The 19,068-nt window shown below is 43.5% G+C and overlaps 2 long non-coding RNA genes across 2 annotated transcripts; both read left to right on the top strand.

Moving 5' to 3' along the window:
* The first annotated feature begins 4,484 nt into the window (after positions 1–4,484).
* On the top strand, positions 4,485–5,502 carry LOC117194006. Its single transcript, XR_004474720.1, has 2 exons — positions 4,485–4,860; positions 4,918–5,502. It is a non-coding gene; the product is annotated as an uncharacterized LOC117194006 (long non-coding RNA).
* Positions 5,503–11,921: 6,419 nt separating this feature from the next.
* Positions 11,922–13,250, top strand: LOC117193323. The gene is made up of 2 exons (XR_004474571.1): positions 11,922–12,607; positions 12,665–13,250. It is a non-coding gene; the product is annotated as an uncharacterized LOC117193323 (long non-coding RNA).
* The last annotated feature ends 5,818 nt before the right edge of the window (positions 13,251–19,068 follow it).

Raw genomic sequence — 19,068 nt, 5'->3', positions numbered from 1 at the left:
ACTCTATTACTGATAATGATTCAAAGAGCAGGACTCTTTATATCCACGTTTTTGCTCTGTTTCCCTTATATTTTTCTTTACCCATGTATTGGAAATGATAAGTACTATATCTAGCCATCTCTTTTTTACATATGTATATTCTTAACCTTTTTGTTTATTTTTGTCTTTACATGTATAGTTGTCTCTTCTTCTCTTACATATATATATAATGGGAAATCTTTATTTACTCTTTACATATAAATTGGAAATGGGCAGTGCTATATCTATTCATCTCTTTTCCTTTATATATAAGATGTGAGATTCCATGCTCCTTCAACATCTTAAAGGGCGTTTTTGTGGAAAATTTGGTTACATAACTTTTAGGTAAAAATATCCAAAGCGGTTCGTTGTCCTTATCAGTTAAATAAAGGACTACTTTATTTCCAAATGATGTTTTTTTTATTTTACATCCATTGATCTTGTACTCAAATCCTATGCACAGGTCCTCAACCTTTGTGTATCCAACCGCCGGCTTTGTCTCGTTAAGTAATTCTAGGAAAGCCTAGGTATATATTTGATTAAGTGCTTATCATTTTCTATATAGAGATTTAAATATTCTTACATACCATTATAGTAATAGAAACTATTCAAACTACTAATGATTTGAAAGATTGCATGATCTTTTATACTCTCATTAATTCAATTTTATACAAATGTGATCTGAGCAGATTGGTAGTTGAGTGATAATAAGTAAATGGTTTTAAAGCTGTAATGGCCAGATGTCTTAAGTCTGATTGGTGGTTGAGTAATAAGGGATGAATTATGGATACACTGCTGTATATTGGTTCAAATATTATATTTACATTTTTGGTCTTATATAACAGTCAACATGAAAAAATTATAAAACAGAACAAAATGCATAGAATTTTTGTTTATATGCTGATCACTTCCTATATAAGAACTGTAAGTTACTGAGATAGGTTAGTTCACTTTTACTTCGAAATGAGGACATTTCATTGCGAGTTGTGCTATTTAAAAACATCTTTTAGTTCCCGCAATGAACTGACAAAACACACCTTAAAAATCCACAACTTTAGATATTCAAAATCAAAATCATCATTTTATCGATGTTACTTATGTCCAGGAACTGAACTGTTTTGGTTGAGAATTGACTTCAATATGCATATTTTATTTAAGCATAACATGGAATTAAAGCGAAAAATATAAAATAAATATTCAGAAATGAAATAATCTGTGCGTTTTTAAATATAAATACCTTTACATAAATTTACCAACTAAGTATAATATGATGTAAAAATGACTCAATAAATTCATTCAAAAGCATCAGTATTCTACCTGAAATCCACTTATTCTTTTTATGTAATCCTCACTTGGAAGAAACCTGTTTCAAACGAATCCTATGATTCTCTTGTAATAAGAGGAAGTGAAATTCAACCAATCAAAAGTAAAACAGCAAACATTTAAAATAAATAGTGGTTAAATGTGTTATATTTATTATATACATATGTTTATATTATTTTTAGAAAAATACATAAAATATTCTTATTATATAAATATGTATTCGTATTATTAAAATTTCGCCTCAGCTAATTTTACCGCAGCAATTAAGTCATCATCATCTTCATCCCGGAAGTAGTTCCTGGAGTTGAGATCTTTTATCATCATCCTGATTATCTACCAAATCGAAAATGTTGTCATCATCCGGGAAAATGTGTGATGGATTATCATTATTAGGCGTTGCATTCCTTGGGTCATCGTCGTCATCATCCCATTTAATGTCATTTAACCAGGTCAAGTTGCTCTCGAGATAGGTTTGGGTCTTAATCCCAAAAATCAAGGACAGGTCTACGGAGCTCGGCTGAGAGTCCAGATTTATGGTGGATTCCGGTTGGGAATCGATAAAAATGATTTCGAGGTCATCCATCGTTGTTGAAAGATTACTAGTTTATGTACTAGCTGTTAGCTGTGAGTAGTTATTATATAGGCACTTTGCTATGGGACAGTGTTAGGTACACAAAGGAGGAATATAAATTATAGAGAAAGTAGAAAGGTTCAAGGGCATCGAAACCGTTATTCAGGAAACACTTAAAAAATACCTCTAAACTATCAGATTAGATTCATTGCAAAGGGAGGGCCTACCTGTTTGAGGGTTGTTTGAATCGCAACAGGGGACCAATCGTAAAAACAGGTTCATTGACAGTAAGAGGGAGGAGAGAAAATATAAATGAGCGAAGGATCGATTTGAGAGGATTTTACATGGTTGAGAAGGAGGTTTGAGATCGAAGTTAGTTCACATTATCACCGATAGGTGGCGCCACCAAGTAGTAAGGATAAGGGACGGCCGTATATTTACTATAAGTAGCTTTAATTAATTTTTATGTCTTCCTATTATAATTTTATTCTTTGTGTGCTCCTGTATATATCTCCATTAATTTGTGTTCTCTTACCATTCAACCCTCTATACGGACATCTAGAAACCCAGTTTTCCAACCTATGTTTTTCTATAGGATGTAAATTTCAGAAACTTCACACATTTGTTTTCCCAATTCAATGTTTATAAAATATCCTATAAGTATTTATTTAACTTGACCAGTTAATAACATAGCAGAAATTGTTTCCCAATTCAATGCTAATAAAATATCTTATAAGTATTTATTTAACATGATCACGTAATAACATAGCAATATGATGCACACTTACATTCAACATGTTGCCAAGCTGCACATGCTTAAGCACATGTTGCTGCAACATGTTGCGAATTTGGTAATTCAGTATAAAATGCGAGCGTCCCGTATCCTTACTACTAATATGTTCATTATTGTGCGCTTTTGAATCATGTTAATTTTCGCAATCCATTACGATATTACCATAATATTAACCTCTGCACTTTATATGAGTAGAAGAAACTGGCTTTTTATTAAAAATGCAAAAAAACCAATCAATTTAATTAAATACTGAAAATCAATCCACTTTAAAATCCCTTTTGATGAAAAATTACCCCCGGGAAAAAAATCAAACTCATTAGTGCAAGCACATTCTGAGGGGTCAGACAATTCAATTGCAATTATCTTTAATTATTTACTAATAGAAAGCCATATTTCCGTAAGTTAAAATTAACAGCTATATCAATTTAATTTAAGCATCAACTTTGCTGAGTGTCCTCGGATCTATGTACATATATGTAAGATATTATTTAGATATAGTTTATTGGTAGTATTAAGTCGAGGTAGGCTGGTGTTCAGAGCAGAAGCTGTAACAGGGCAACCGAGCTGTTAGCACCCCAGGCTAACAGCCTGTTATCGCTGCTGGGTGCCGCGCTCAGTTAACAGCCAGTTACATAGCCCTCTGCCTCCCTCTCGGGCTCTCGGTTCGGTGCGCTCCCACGATCCGCACGTCGCTCACGGTAGGCTTTGCATATAAGCTACAGGGAGTTACGTTTCCCACCCCGCTACAAGCTGCCGTCGTGCACATACGCGCACCTACAATCTACAAATATACATAAATACATGGAACATATTTATTGGAACCACTCTGACTTCTTCTTTTGGATATTTTCCCACTCGTCGCTGGAAAGCCGCTCCGGTGATCCGCCCTCCTACAAACAGCTGGTAAGTTTAAGATTAATTTGTCTTAACTTCACGGCTCGGCTTGATCTCGGCTAATTTTCTGCTGCTGCTGCTGAAAGTTACGACTGGCTGGGATTCTCTTCCCTGCTGTGCTCTCCTTCTGCCGTGGCTGCTTATCTGGTGTTCATCCGCTGTTTATCTTATTTTTCTGCTGTTAATGCCGTTTTTCCTTTACTGTGCAGAGGAAAGTCTTCTGCTACTGCCCTGCCGCTCACGTACAAGTGTACTATAGTATAACATATAGTATACATATGTATATGAATATTGTATAACACAATGAACATCAAGAACATTTTTTGTTCCATTTTGTCCGCTGTCTTCGCTCACAAACGCACTGAAAAACATGTAAATGTGTTTGTGCCGACCACTGCTCTGTATACACAAAAATCAAGTGTTCTGCTTAACCAATTTGCAGATAATTATACAAAAGTATACGCATAGTAGATTCGTGTAAGCGCCGCTTTTCCCACTAGTAACTGGGAATGGTATCCGCTGAATACGGGACAGGAAGCGACACTTGAAGGCGGCTTTTTGAGAAAAAAGACATACTGAGTAATGACCGACCCCGAAACCTCAAATGTGTCACTATACGACCAACAAAAACGAAATATATGAGTTTCTCAGGATATATATCATTTCATACCAAATGTACCGCAGAGACGCGTGGCTGGCACTAAAAAAAATTAATAAACCGAACTGAAATTGTTCTTTATATCCGTGTGCCTGTTGCTAAGTGACTTAGTAGCAAAGCTGCAAAGCAAGTTCTAACTAAAGTTATGCTGAAATACTTCCTCAATTCGAATAACGCAATTGACATTCGAAATTTTAGTTTGGTTCCAATTCCTAACAAAGCTGTAACGCTTGGATCAGCGAGAGAGCTAGTTCGCAGCGCCATCTAGTGGTCGGCACCGTAAGGGCCGTGGTAGACCAAACACCCTCTATGGGCTAGGTCGGGGAGATCACGAAAAGTGGCATAGGAAGAGTGATAGAGTTAACAGCTTGGATTGTCAACTTTCTCTGGCATTTCACCCTGTCCTTTGAGAGGGCCCGAGGGCTGTAGCTTGTTGAGGGGCTTGGCTTCGGTCTCTTCCCGTTTTGGCGCTCGACCAGAGCGTTCGTTTTCTCTGTCAACAGCCAACAAGTATTTTTTTATAAGTGCTAAAAAGGGAAAAAACGTGTAATCGCGGCGGGAGGAGAAGAGCTTCAGCATTCCGGCATTAGTTTTCCAGCCTAGGTGAGATTGAGAAGGGTAAAGGAAAATTGGACTAGTCAGATAATTTCATCCGTGTAGGACCGGCCATTGGCGCAGTGGATACCGCAAAGGAGGAGCGCCGCATCGCCGTATTTTCTTTGCAAAGCGGCCCGGATCAGCTTCGCGGATCCAAAGACGCGAGGCGTCGAGGAGATCGAGCGTCCAAGGGACGCCAGAAGGGGTCCAGAGGAGCAGCCAAAGCAGCGTTGGGAAAAATTGCAGGCCCAAGTACACGGGCACCGACGCCACGCTAGCGGGAGTTGAGTGGTTTTTGGGGAAGAAGGAAAAAAAAACTCAATCGTCTTGTTGAAAAGCGAGCCAAGGCAGGGCTATATAGCGCAGCTAGAGCGAAAGCAAGAGCAGTCCGAGATCTGGCGGGGTCTTTCGAGTGGTCTCGCGAGTGATTTTTATCGTCGGGAACCGTCCCAGGGAACGATGGAGTGATTTCGGAAGGGAGAAAATCTAAAACTAAAAGAAACCGGGAATGGCTGAGATCTCTAGTAATAATAGGATTCAGTGTTAAGTGATTAGTGTTAATAATTTAATGAGTTAAGTAATATTTCTTTGTTAGTTTTTTTGTGCGTTAAAGTCTGCGACAGTCGGCGAAGGGCAGGCGAAAGAAAAGGAAGAAAAAGAAAGGGCAGAGAGAGCTTTTTTGTTGTACTCGAGTGGAATGAGTCGCTCAAAGTGAGAGTGGAGCGAGCAAAGAGTTTAATTTGTGAGTGAGGTTTTTTTTTTCTGTGTGCCTTTGATTTACTCCCGATTGGAGTTCACTTTACAGGTCCAAATCTCCTCCGGGAAGCGCTTCGTCGGTGGATATGCGGATCATCGGGTGAGTGAGAACGAACAAGAAAACTTAACCCTGGCAATTCCACTCATGAGAGAAAAGGAAAGAGAAATTTAGATAATTACATAATTCCCCCTATTGTTTGTTCCGTTTCTTCCCCCTTTCGGTCTGGCTGTTGTACTGTCTTTATACATGTATTCCGAGATAGTTGTTAGTTTTATTCCTCATCATTAATAAGCAATTTTATTGATGTTATTTTTTTATTCTTTTACTTTTTTTTTAAACTTTTTGTTGGGTTATGTTTAGTTTTAGTTTAGGAATCGCTCAGTTTTTAGTCATAATTCAATAAATTTTATAATGTTTTAGTCCACAGTTTTTTTTGCCTTCGGCTAGCCAAAGGCCCCTGAGGATCCCATAACGACGCAAAGGGGTCATTCCATATAAATTGCGACCTAGGAATGGCCAAGGTAGGGAGGGTCAATCCGCCCTCAACGAGATCTGAGGCGGGGAAAAGCGTCCGGGGACAGGTCGGAGAAAGGGCCAATTATGTGTTCAAGCAATTTTAGGTCCACCTTAACTCTCGTCGTAGCACGCATAAATTTTAACTTGTTAATAATGAGGATAGGCATCCGGTGAGAGGAGGGCAAGATCACCACCCCAATTAGCCGACGAGCATCCCAGCCGGGAATAACCGCGTGCGCCCTTCTCCCACTCCCCAACACCCAGCCTGGTTCGTTACAGTTATAAGTAATTATTAATTTCATTATTATAAAGTTAGTGGCGCCCAACAATGGGACCCAAAATAATTGGTAGAACCGCATCCCGATGTGGTCAACAATATCGCAGAAACACACACATCAAAAACACTTTCGGTTTTTCTGGCAAACGATCTACATATGTAGTGGGCTTGAGAAGAGAGGCATATACGTTTATTCGCTTTTATTCTCAAACTACGGTTGCTGCAGCATCTGGGCCAGAATACCGATCTTCATAGTCAGCTAAATTTTGCAAGTCAGTCGCATAGGATTTATTGTTGAGAAGTTGCTAGCAGCGATCGACAAGCCACGGCTGAGGACGTAGAGCTTAGTAGGCGATTAAATACCCTACAGTAATGGAGTCCGTAGCCCAACGAGTTAGACGTTTGGAAAAGCAGGGAAGAAGTCTTTAAATAAGTCCACCCTGACCACGAATAACGAGTTTTAGCAAAGACCCATCCATAGTTTACAATAGTCATGCGGCAGAGCTGGCCATCAAACGCTCGGAAATACAGAACAAAATCTTTAATAAGAGTTTGCCTGGCCACGGGTGATGGAAAACCAGCATACCTGTCCGCGGAAGCAAGAGTGCGAAGGAGAGTAAAGAAGACGAAACTGATTAGCTTCGATGTACTCGCACTCGAGCTGGCAGTCGTTGTTTTTGTCTTGCGGATCGGCGCTCCAAAGCAATAAAACGTTTGGTTGTTGTTGCAAGGGCTGATTAGCACGGCACAAGCAGCGGTAAATTATCTTTGTTCTTTCTTCTCACACCAGTTCCGATATGATTTTTTTTCAGGGGAACTAAGCTATGCTTGAAGGCAAATAAATGTTTTTTTGATTTCTTTATATATTGCGATTTTCACAAAATATTATTCTTATTTTTTAATTATAAATTGTTTTTTGTTTTATTATCAGTTACAAACGCGTCTCACTTCCTCAAGCTGTAAGCAAAGAGTTTTTATTTTTTTTGTGTTACAAGAAAAAAAGTTGCTAGAACGCCGAAACAGCTGTCTCGGTTGAGATAGGTCATCGACCGGCAAAGAATTGTGAGCACTGGGAAGAAAAAAAGCTAGTTGACGTGCCGAAGGGAATCAATAATGGAGGGAGAACCTGTAAATCCGTCCGTTTGCATTCTGTGTGGGGAAGAGTTTGGGTCCCTGCAGTCATACAAGACCAGGTGTGGCCACGAATTTCATAAAGCTTGCATCGTCCCCTACTCGAAGGAAAATGCTAAATGTCCCAGATGTGGAAGAGTCACTTTTGAGTTGCAAGGCGGCGCATCGGTTTCGGGCACGCAAACCGACAAACAGCAGGCAGGAAGCAAAGAAAAAGCTTCAGGCACCCCAGCGACGGGATCAGCAAATAATAATCCAGGTTCAGCTTCAGTTGATGGCGGGAATATAGGAATCATGATTACCCAAGCAGTGCGAGCCATGCAAAACGACCTTTTAACCCAGTTGTCGGAGCAGATGGCGCAAATAATACAAACCAATGTCGCTGCTCATCTTCAACTGACTGGCCGGGATCAACACACTCGAAATATAGCTCCAGACCATAGTTCGCAGGGTCAGGAAGCAGGCGGAGGCCGAGAATCGGCAGGATTTTACAGAGAGGGCAGAGACACTCCTAGAAGTTTAGCTTCCGATCTGTCCCAAAGGCCGGACAAGGTCGTACACATTATGAATGGTTGGAAGCTACGATTTAGCGGGAATGCGGATGGAATTAGCGCTGATAATTTTATCTATAGGGTAGAAGCTCTCACCCATGCAACGCTGGAAAGCAACTTTGCGGTGCTATGTAGCAACGCTAGCATCCTCTTTGACGGAAAGGCTCGGGAATTCTTTTGGAGGTTTCATAAGTCAGTGGTAGTAGTCCGATGGGATGTGCTTTGTCAGGCATTAAAGAAACAGTTCCGAGACACTCGCACGGATGTGGACATTCGAGAGGCGATCAGGGACCGGAAGCAGAAAGAAAAGGAAGGGTTCGATGCCTTTTATGATGCCATAGTCCAGCTAATGGATAGTTTAGAGTCTCCCTTGTCAGAAAAGTCTGTGGTAGACATACTGCGAAGAAATTTGAGGCCCGAAGTAAGGCACGAGTTGCTCAATATAAAAATAACTTCGGTTGGGGAGCTCAGGGAAATATGCAGACGAAGAGAGAATTTCCTGGAGGACGTGAGACGGAATTATGGGTATCAAAAGAGTGTCCCTTTCCGTAGGCAAGTAGCTGAGTTGGTGGAGGAGCACATGTCTGATGACGAAACGGAGTTTTCCGAAGGTGAGGGCGAAGCCGAAATAGGAGCGTTGGCCTTGGTATGCTGGAACTGCCATAAGGAAGGACATCGGTACCAGGATTGCGAATCCAAACGCAAGATCTTTTGCTATGGGTGTGGCATTCCAAACATTTACAAACCAGCTTGCGAAAAATGTCAGAAAAAAAACGGCATGGCGAGCACACAGCCTCGTCAGCTTCAGAGTGTGCGTCGCCAAAAATCCGCGAACCCAGACGCCAGCCAGTAGAAAATCAACACCAGGCAGTTATAGATACGAGCATTCCAGTCCAGCCCGTCAGTACAGTAAAAACAAATTTATGGCATAATTTCATTAATTCTAATTCAGATGCAGAGGCTGTAGAAACACTGTTCCGTCGTAGATCCAATTCAAGACACTCCAAACGGATGAGATCATTTTGGAAGGCAGCTAAGTCAATAAATGCGATTAGATACAAAGAGCTCGATAAACGTCCGTACGCAGAGGTAAAAATTTTTGAGCGGCCAGTGCTTGGGTTGTTAGATACGGGGGCAGCGATGAGTGTAGTTGGTGGGAATTTGGCTAAACAAATAATTACCAGCAGGATTCCATTTAAACGGGGCATCTCAGTTGCTCATACTGCAGATGGCAGGCGGCAGGAGGTTCTGGGTCGATTGAGAACTCCAGTCACCTATGATAACGTCGTGAAGGATTTGGAACTACATATCATTCCGTCGCTTAGCCAGGACTTATATCTAGGAATCGATTTTTGGTCAACGTTCAATTTATTACCTCCGGAGATGCAGGTAGCAGAAATTTGTCAGGAATCGCACGTACTAATTCCAAGTCAGAAAGAGGAGTTGCAGAAGGTTGTGTCGGAATTTCCATCCTTTGCAGTCTCTGGTTTGGGTAGAACATCGGTTTTGTCGCACTCCATCGATGCAGGAGATGCTAAGCCTGTAAAACAACGGCATTTTCCCGTGTCACCAGCCGTGGAGAAACTGCTGTATGCCGAAGTGGATAGGATGCTCAAATTAGGAGTTATTGAGGAATCTGATAGCGCCTGGTCCTCTCCAGTTGTGCTAGTCCAGAAACCGGGAAAGGTTCGACTTTGCCTAGACAGCCGAAAAGTCAATGCTGTTACACGAAAGGACGCCTATCCGTTGCCGCAAATAGACGGTATACTAAGTCGCCTCCCCAGAGCCATGTTCATCTCGAGTCTGGATCTCAAGGATGCCTATTGGCAGATACCCTTAGATCCAGAGTCTCGGGACAAAACTGCTTTCACAATTCCAGGTAAACCTTTATATCAGTTTAAGGTTATGCCGTTCGGTCTCACCAACGCGTCGCAAACCATGACCAGATTGATGGACAAGGTGATCCCTGCGGAACTTCGCAATGAAGTCTTCGTCTACTTGGACGACCTGTTAATTGTTTCCGATAGCTTTGAGTCGCATATGAAGGTGTTGAGAGTTGTAGCGCAGCATGTTCGATTGGCTGGATTAACGCTCAACGTAGAAAAGAGCAAATTCTGTATGCGTTCGGTGAAATATCTTGGTCATATCGTCGGGGAGGGTGTCATTCGAACGGATCCCGGGAAAATTTCGGCCATGATAGACTTTCCAGTGCCGAACTCTTTGAGAGCCCTACGGAGATTCCTTGGGATGGTTGGATGGTATCGTAAATTTATAGCAAATTTTGCGTCGATAGCTTCCCCTCTCACTGACCTGCTGAAACCTAAGTGCAGATTTGTCATGACTTCAGAAGGACGTACCGCGTTCGAGGAACTTAAAAAACTGTTGTGCTCTGCGCCAGTTCTTCGTAGTCCCGATTTTAGCCAACCTTTCTTTGTGCATTGTGATGCCAGCAAGTCAGGTGTTGGAGGTGTCTTAGTGCAAAAGACTCCGGAAGGAGACGAATTTCCGATAGCTTTTGTGTCGAAAAAACTTAATAAGGCGCAAAGAAATTATTCTGTGACCGAGCAAGAGTGTCTGGCGGCGATTGTTTGCATCAATCGTTTTAGGGCATACATAGAGGGACATGATTTTACGGTTATCACCGATCATGCATCTCTGAAATGGCTCATGACGCAGACGGATCTACATTCGCGGCTGGCCCGATGGGCATTGAAATTACAGGGCTTTAACTTCAAAATAGAACACCGGAGTGGGCGTTTAAATGTTGTACCCGATGCCTTATCCAGAGTTAATGAAGAAGAGTTGGCGGCCGTTGATGTTGGTTATGGACAAGCAGTTGATCTCGAGTCACCAGCTTTTCAGTCCGACGAGTATGTGGAGCTGGTAAGCAGAATAAGGGCCAATGACGTTAACTTGCCGGATCTGAGGGTGGTCGAAGATCGTGTGTATAGGAAGTGTGATTTCGCCACAGGGAGTACTCTTCATGATCATTTTATCTGGAAGTTATGGATCCCACAGAGTCTCATTCCAGAGGTACTAGCCAATGCTCACGACCATCCCTTAGCATCGCATGGGGGAATTCATAAGACTCTAGAGCGAGTGCGACAGTTTCTCTATTGGCCAAGTTTAGTCAAAGATGTAAAAGCGTATGTACTCGCGTGCGACACTTGTAAAGCAACTAAAGCACCGAACTCTGTCCAGCGACCCCCGTTGGGAGTGGCACCCGAGTCGCAGAGGTTTTTCCAGAAGCTATACGTAGATTTTCTCGGCCCTTATCCACGTTCAAAAAGCGGGAATATTGGCATATTTATAGTACTAGACCACTATTCTAAGTTTGTCTTCCTGAAGGCTGTAAAAAAACTAACGTCTGATCTCGTGATCAAGTATCTGCAGCAAGATCTATTCCACACTTTTGGCTTTCCGGAGACCATCGTATCGGACAATGGCTCGCAATTTAAGTCGGAAGTCTTCCAAAAGTTTCTCAAAGCGCACAAGATATCACACACGGCCACAGCAGTATACTCTCCGCAGTCGAATGCGTCAGAGCGAGTAAACCGATCTGTAATTGCCGCCATTCGTTCCTATGTGAGGTCCGATCAGAAAAATTGGGACGAGGAGCTGAGCAGCATTTGTTGCGCCTTGCGAACCGCGGTCCCTTCTAGCCTTGGAACTTCGCCCTATTATATGGTATTTGGGCAGCAGTTCGTTAGCTCCGGGGAAACGTATAAAGTTCTGAGAGCTCTTCGATTGTTGGAAGATAAATCCCTAGTCTTCTCCAAGGAGGATTCGTTGGAATTGGTGCGTAGCAAGGCCTTAGTGGTAATGGAAAAGCAAAGGCAGAAAAACGAACGAAATTACAATTTGAGATCAAGGGAGGTTTCGTACCAAGTGGGCCAAGAGGTGTTCCGGAGGAACTTTAAGCAGAGCAACTTCCAGGCTGGCTATAGTGCCAAACTGGGCCCAGCCTATGTGAAGGCCAGAATCCGCAAGAAGATAGGTAGTGCTTATTATGAGTTGGAGGATCTACAAGGACGGTCTATTGGGCGATACCACGCGAAAGACTTAAAACAATAGCTGATCCGCGCAGTTTGGATCCGACTTGTGTGATACCACTAAGTCAGATCTTCGGCGGGGGGTATTTGTAACGCTTGGATCAGCGAGAGAGCTAGTTCGCAGCGCCATCTAGTGGTCGGCACCGTAAGGGCCGTGGTAGACCAAACACCCTCTATGGGCTAGGTCGGGGAGATCACGAAAAGTGGCATAGGAAGAGTGATAGAGTTAACAGCTTGGATTGTCAACTTTCTCTGGCATTTCACCCTGTCCTTTGAGAGGGCCCGAGGGCTGTAGCTTGTTGAGGGGCTTGGCTTCGGTCTCTTCCCGTTTTGGCGCTCGACCAGAGCGTTCGTTTTCTCTGTCAACAGCCAACAAGTATTTTTTTATAAGTGCTAAAAAGGGAAAAAACGTGTAATCGCGGCGGGAGGAGAAGAGCTTCAGCATTCCGGCATTAGTTTTCCAGCCTAGGTGAGATTGAGAAGGGTAAAGGAAAATTGGACTAGTCAGATAATTTCATCCGTGTAGGACCGGCCATTGGCGCAGTGGATACCGCAAAGGAGGAGCGCCGCATCGCCGTATTTTCTTTGCAAAGCGGCCCGGATCAGCTTCGCGGATCCAAAGACGCGAGGCGTCGAGGAGATCGAGCGTCCAAGGGACGCCAGAAGGGGTCCAGAGGAGCAGCCAAAGCAGCGTTGGGAAAAATTGCAGGCCCAAGTACACGGGCACCGACGCCACGCTAGCGGGAGTTGAGTGGTTTTTGGGGAAGAAGGAAAAAAAAAACTCAATCGTCTTGTTGAAAAGCGAGCCAAGGCAGGGATATATAGCGCAGCTAGAGCGAAAGCAAGAGCAGTCCGAGATCTGGCGGGGTCTTTCGAGTGGTCTCGCGAGTGATTTTTATCGTCGGGAACCGTCCCAGGGAACGATGGAGTGATTTCGGAAGGGAGAAAATCTAAAACTAAAAGAAACCGGGAATGGCTGAGATCTCTAGTAATAATAGGATTCAGTGTTAAGTGATTAGTGTTAATAATTTAATGAGTTAAGTAATATTTCTTTGTTAGTTTTTTTGTGCGTTAAAGTCTGCGACAGTCGGCGAAGGGCAGGCGAAAGAAAAGGAAGAAAAAGAAAGGGCAGAGAGAGCTTTTTTGTTGTACTCGAGTGGAATGAGTCGCTCAAAGTGAGAGTGGAGCGAGCAAAGAGTTTAATTTGTGAGTGAGGTTTTTTTTTTCTGTGTGCCTTTGATTTACTCCCGATTGGAGTTCACTTTACAGGTCCAAATCTCCTCCGGGAAGCGCTTCGTCGGTGGATATGCGGATCATCGGGTGAGTGAGAACGAACAAGAAAACTTAACCCTGGCAATTCCACTCATGAGAGAAAAGGAAAGAGAAATTTAGATAATTACATAATTCCCCCTATTGTTTGTTCCGTTTCTTCCCCCCTTTCGGTCTGGCTGTTGTACTGTCTTTATACATGAATTCCGAGATAATTGTTAGTTTTATTCCTCATCATTATTAAGCAATTTTATTGATGTTATTTTTTTATTCTTTTACTTTTTATGCGTACTTTTTGTTGGGTTATGTTTAGTTTTAGTTTAGGAATCGCTCAGTTTTTAGTCATAATTCAATAAATTTTATAATGTTTTAGTCCACAGTTTTTTTTTGCCTTCGGCTAGCCAAAGGCCCCTGAGGATCCCATAACGACGCAAAGGGGTCATTCCATATAAATTGCGACCTAGGAATGGCCAAGGTAGGGAGGGTCAATCCGCCCTCAACGAGATCTGAGGCGGGGAAAAGCGTCCGGGGGCAGGGCGGAGAAAGGGGCAATTATGTGTTCAAGCAATTTTAGGTCCACCTTAACTCTCGTCGTAGCACGCATAAATTTTAACTTGTTAATAATGAGGATAGGCATCCGGTGAGAGGAGGGCAAGATCACCACCCCAATTAGCCGACGAGCATCCCAGCCGGGAATAACCGCGTGCGCCCTTCTCCCACTCCCCAACACCCAGCCTGGTTCGTTACAAAGCCAAACCCAAACCTAAACAATTGACCACAAATTTTTCATTGCCAGAACAGCAGTGAATCTGTAGGAGAGTCGCAACAATTTGTTGGCTTGATTTGTTCGGAAATTTCATTACACTAACGAAGCCCGATGCTGATGGTTCCTTCGTCTCCTGCCGTTGCAGCTCTGAGACAAATGCGATTTGAGCCGATTGATTCCTATTCCCATTCCCAATATGCTAGGCAGTAGTATAGCCTTCAATCGAACTAGATCCGACCACCCCATAGCAAGTCTCTCGGCAGTAAATCGAGTTTGTTGAGGCATTCACTATGCAAACAGTTTCAGGATGCCGGACGGGACTATGTATTTTATTGCCTTAAACGTGGGTCATGGTCGGGTCCTCGCTAGGCGCAGATCGCGCTTTCTTGCACGAACATCTCCATATAATTACATAGCAAAGAATACCATTGTATGAGGGATTTCAGAATAAATAGCAAAGATATACCTACAAGTCTCTGAATTAGATACTTGGCAATATGACATCCATGTGCACATCCGGTGATGATGAATTGGACGGACTGAGTCCTGGGCCACCTGCCTGAGTCCTGCCACCCAACGTTTATTATTTCTCCTTGGGCCACAGAATTTTTATACCCGATACTCAAAATGAGTATTGGGGTATATTAGATTTGTGGTAAAAGTGGATGTGTGTAACGTCCAGAAGGAATCGTTTCCGACCCCATAAAGTATATATATTCTTGATCAGCATCAATAGCCGAGTCGATTGAGCCCTGTATGTCTGTCCGTCTGTCCGTCTGTCCGTCCGTCCGTCTGTCCGTCCCCTTCAGCGCCTAGTGCTCAAAGACTATAAGAGCTAGAGCAACGATGTTTTGGATCCAGACTCCTGTGATATGTCACTGCTACAAAAATATTTCAAAACTTCGCCCCGCCCACTTCCGCCCAGTGCGAAAATCTGTGGCATCCACAATTTTAAAGATATGAGAAAACCAAAAACGCAGAATCGTAGAGAATGACCATATCTTTTAGACTGCAGAATCTGAATTGGATCGTATTATTATTATAGCCAGCATCAAGAAAACAATTTCATTTTTTCTCGCCCTGTCTCTCTCTAACACACACGTAGCATAGGCGGCTTTGCTTAGAGTAAAACATTAGCGCCTAGATCTCAGAGACTATAAAAGCTAGAGCAACCAAATTTGGTATCCACACTCCTAATATATCGGACCGAGACGAGTTTGTTTCAAAATTTCGCCACAACCCTTTCCGCCCCCGCAAAGGACGAAAATCTGGGGATATTCACAAATCTCAGAGACTATTAACGCTAGAGTAACCAAATTTGGTATCCGCACTCCTGTTAGATCTCACTATAAAACGTTTATCTCAGAATTTCGCACCACCCCCTTCCGCCCTCACAAAGGACGAAAATCTGTTGCATCCACAATATTGCACATTTGAGAAAACTAAAAACGCAGAATCATAGATAACGACCATATCTATCAGATTGCTGAATCTGGACCAGATCAGATAATTTTTATAGCCAAAAGGAACAAATCAATTTGCACTGGCTACGCAGCGCCCGACGTCACGCTCAGACTGATTTTCTGTCACTCTCGCACGCACTCTTTGTCGTGTCGTTTAATATTAGCGGCGTCTGCCGGAGGAGAGCCATACTGACTTAGTATCGGGTATAACTGTAGAGTTGCGGTGTCCGCTGCAACTCACAACGTTCCCCCTCGTTTTTTGTTAGGATTTACTTGTTTTTAGCTGTCAACTACCACTACTCTACTGGGCGTTTGAGCATTGAACTTCTGAAGGTTTTTTTTCTTTTTTTCTGATAAAACTTCTCTGCTCTTTTCGCCTCGCCCTAGTCTCGAATGTTTTCCCAACAGAACGCTCTCGTAGCACTTCAGATTTATGGTCCCCGCAATCGGTGCTCAGCTCCCTTCGAGTTCAGTAAGTGAAACCACAATGGCCATAAATAAAAGTCGAGTATCAGTATCAAATCTCATTATGGCCACTCATAACTGGGGATGGCATGGCATGGCTATTTCTTCTGGACCAGCCGATGCTCCAGCGCCTGAATCTATAGCTGAATCAATGAAGATGCTGAATGAAGATCGACTTATTTTTGGTCGCTGAGGGGGCCAGACGAAATGCATCTGGTGTCGCCATTGGCTGTAATTGATAAATTAAATATTGCACTGCAAGGATTTCATTATGGCAATTCGATTGACAATTCTGTCGCCCATTTCACAAGTGTGCCTTAAGTGAAACTTGCGGTTCCCCCTGATGCATAAATTAAGAGTCTGCATACGGATACGGCCACGGACATGGACAAGGACACGGACATGGGCAATTGTGGCAATTGCTGTTTGCAGGAAATGAACAATGGCATCCAAGTGATGGCATTTTAATGAGCCGCCATACAAATTGGGTCAAATCATTCTAAAGAGCAGACTCTTGCTGGATGCCCTTACCGGAGAAAAAATACAGAATATCAAAGAATATTAAAGGTCTGACCCGCTAATGATTGTTCAATTTTTAAAGTATGCATTCATTTATATAATTATTTCATTTCTCAGTAAATCGAACAACAAAGTAAAATGCTACAAATACATACATATATCGCAATTCAAACAGAAATAATTGGCAAAATGCCAAAGCATTTGCAATAAAAAGCTGACGACAATAGCAGAAAATGAAAAAAATAAGATTCCATTTACAACTTTTGTAAGGAAAATTGGAAAATTTTCAGATATTCGAATTGTTAGCCAGATTTATACAAAAATTCCCACACCTACAGAACCCCAATTCGAACTCTTCCAAAATTCTTTCTATTTTCATACCTTAAAGCTCTGGCCAGCAGCTTTATTATTATACTTTCTGTTGACGCTTATCTCCGCGCCCGCTTTCCGGGCTTGGAGAATAGTTTTGTTGCTCTCCTTTTTCCCCCGATTTACTCTCCCCACCCCCACAACGGGCCGAAACCGGCCTAAGTGTGCTGGGCTCCGAGCGAGCTTGGCGGCCGTCTCTACCTACTCTCCCCACCACCCACCGTCCACCACCCACTCCCATCCCGCGCTGCGTTCCCCTGAAGGGGACATGCGGGCGTTGCTTTCTTAACCAGCGTAAATATTCTAACCTACAGAGCAGGGCCTGGCACCGGAGTTGGTTCTGGGTCTGGGGCAAGTAAATAAATGTTTCGGAGATAAACTGGCGCTTTGTGTGCCGTTTTGGGTGCCCTTGCATATCCCATTCCTTCCACGGAGCTATTTTGCCCCTTAAAGCTGTGGCATGTCCTCTTTAAGAGGCGGAGAAATTTTTCCTTTTGTATGCAGATGTTAAAATTTGTCGCATACTTTCTGCCTGCTGCCCAATGTGGCCCCTGGCCTGTAATGTCCCTCGCCATATACGTGACTTCGCACGCGCGACTCCAGCCTCGGATTTGGACTCGCAGTCGGACTTGGATTCGGTGTCTGGCTAGCGGATCAACAATCCTGTCACGGTCATTCCCATTGGTATTGTGGTCATTAATTTAAGGGGAAAGTCTGTTTGGGTTTAACTAGCGCGAGCGAGCGCGCCTTTCGTCACTCGCTCAGGGACATGATTAGATTAACAGGGTGACTCAATTCATTAGGGTTAGGTTAAGGGTTAGTTAAGGGACCCTTTCCTAGTGGACTTCTGGTTGCAGCACCCTGTAGTGCTCCTGAATACTAGATGGACGTGTTCATATGTACGAGTATGCCCAACCACTTTGTCATCCGACTCACCCCGACAGCACCCCAAAAAGGATGGGTCGCTCTTTGGCCATCAGCTCGATTAGATGTTGTGGCCTGGCTCTGCCCTTGAAGTCGTGTTTTGTGGCTTCAACCTAGCAGACCAGACCGACTCGACGCGACCCGACCGTATGTTCCGATCCGATCCAGTTTGGTCTCAGCTCACTCCCTTAGACAGATAGAGGGTGACGGGGTAGCGAGAGAGAGCGGTTGAGAGGTGTTGGAAAGCTTGCGAGTGTTAAAAATGTTTTAGCACCGCATTTTTGAGGTTAACAGCGTGCACGTGCTGGCCACAAAGGGAGAGGGAAAGCGAGGGCAGAACGGGGTGACAGAGAGCTGAAGCGTGGACAAAAGGTGGCGACTCTGACTCTGCAGACAATGGCGTTGAGTGCTGCCAAGGCAATGCCTGGGGTTGTGGCAGGGTCCGGGGCAAAAGATTTATATAGCCACGATGTACGTGATGGCTACAATCGTGTCAACTGCTGTTGGACTCACATGAATTATGACAATTATGTGTGTCTTTTAAATCTCAACTAAATCTGCACCGATGGCATGTTCCATTTCGTATGGAAAGAATAAAGACAAATACACCACAATCATTGAGGCATAAATCCTGATTCCCGTTTGATTATCTGTCCGGGGGCCTTAAGGCAAATGCAGCTGCTTAAAGCCAAACAAAGGCTTTATGCTTTCTACATTCTCCATTAGAATGCCCAGTCACAAGACCCAGCAGAGCATTAACGAGCATTTGCCCGGCAGGATTTTCAACTCAGTCCAAGCCTTTTGCAGGGACTCGGAAAGGAGAAGCGAGGGTGGCTAAGTCTAGGCCATATTACTCTGCCCTGCTCTTGTGCCTTCATTGTCTGCTGCGTGGCAGGGCGTTGGGGAGTTGAGTCGGAACGCATCCTTTACCATTGCCGAACCCATGAAATCCGAAATCTGGGTAGCCATTAACATTTACGATTTCCAATCCGTAGGTCAAGCTGGTCCTGGGCATTCGCACATGGCAGATGCTTGCATCGAAAAATCAGTTGCAGGGAAGGCGAGCATCGAAAGCTGGCGATTTGGAATGCGGATTGGGGTATGGTATGCCAATTGGTAGGCGTTTAATGGGCAACACGAACTGCAAATACATTC

Source organism: Drosophila miranda, assembly GCF_003369915.1.
Source record: "Drosophila miranda strain MSH22 chromosome Y unlocalized genomic scaffold, D.miranda_PacBio2.1 Contig_Y2_pilon, whole genome shotgun sequence".
Classification (NCBI taxonomy): Eukaryota; Metazoa; Arthropoda; class Insecta; order Diptera; family Drosophilidae; genus Drosophila; species Drosophila miranda.
The sequence above is the reverse complement of the archived record's forward strand: the minus strand, read 5'-3'. Positions and strand labels throughout refer to the sequence as shown.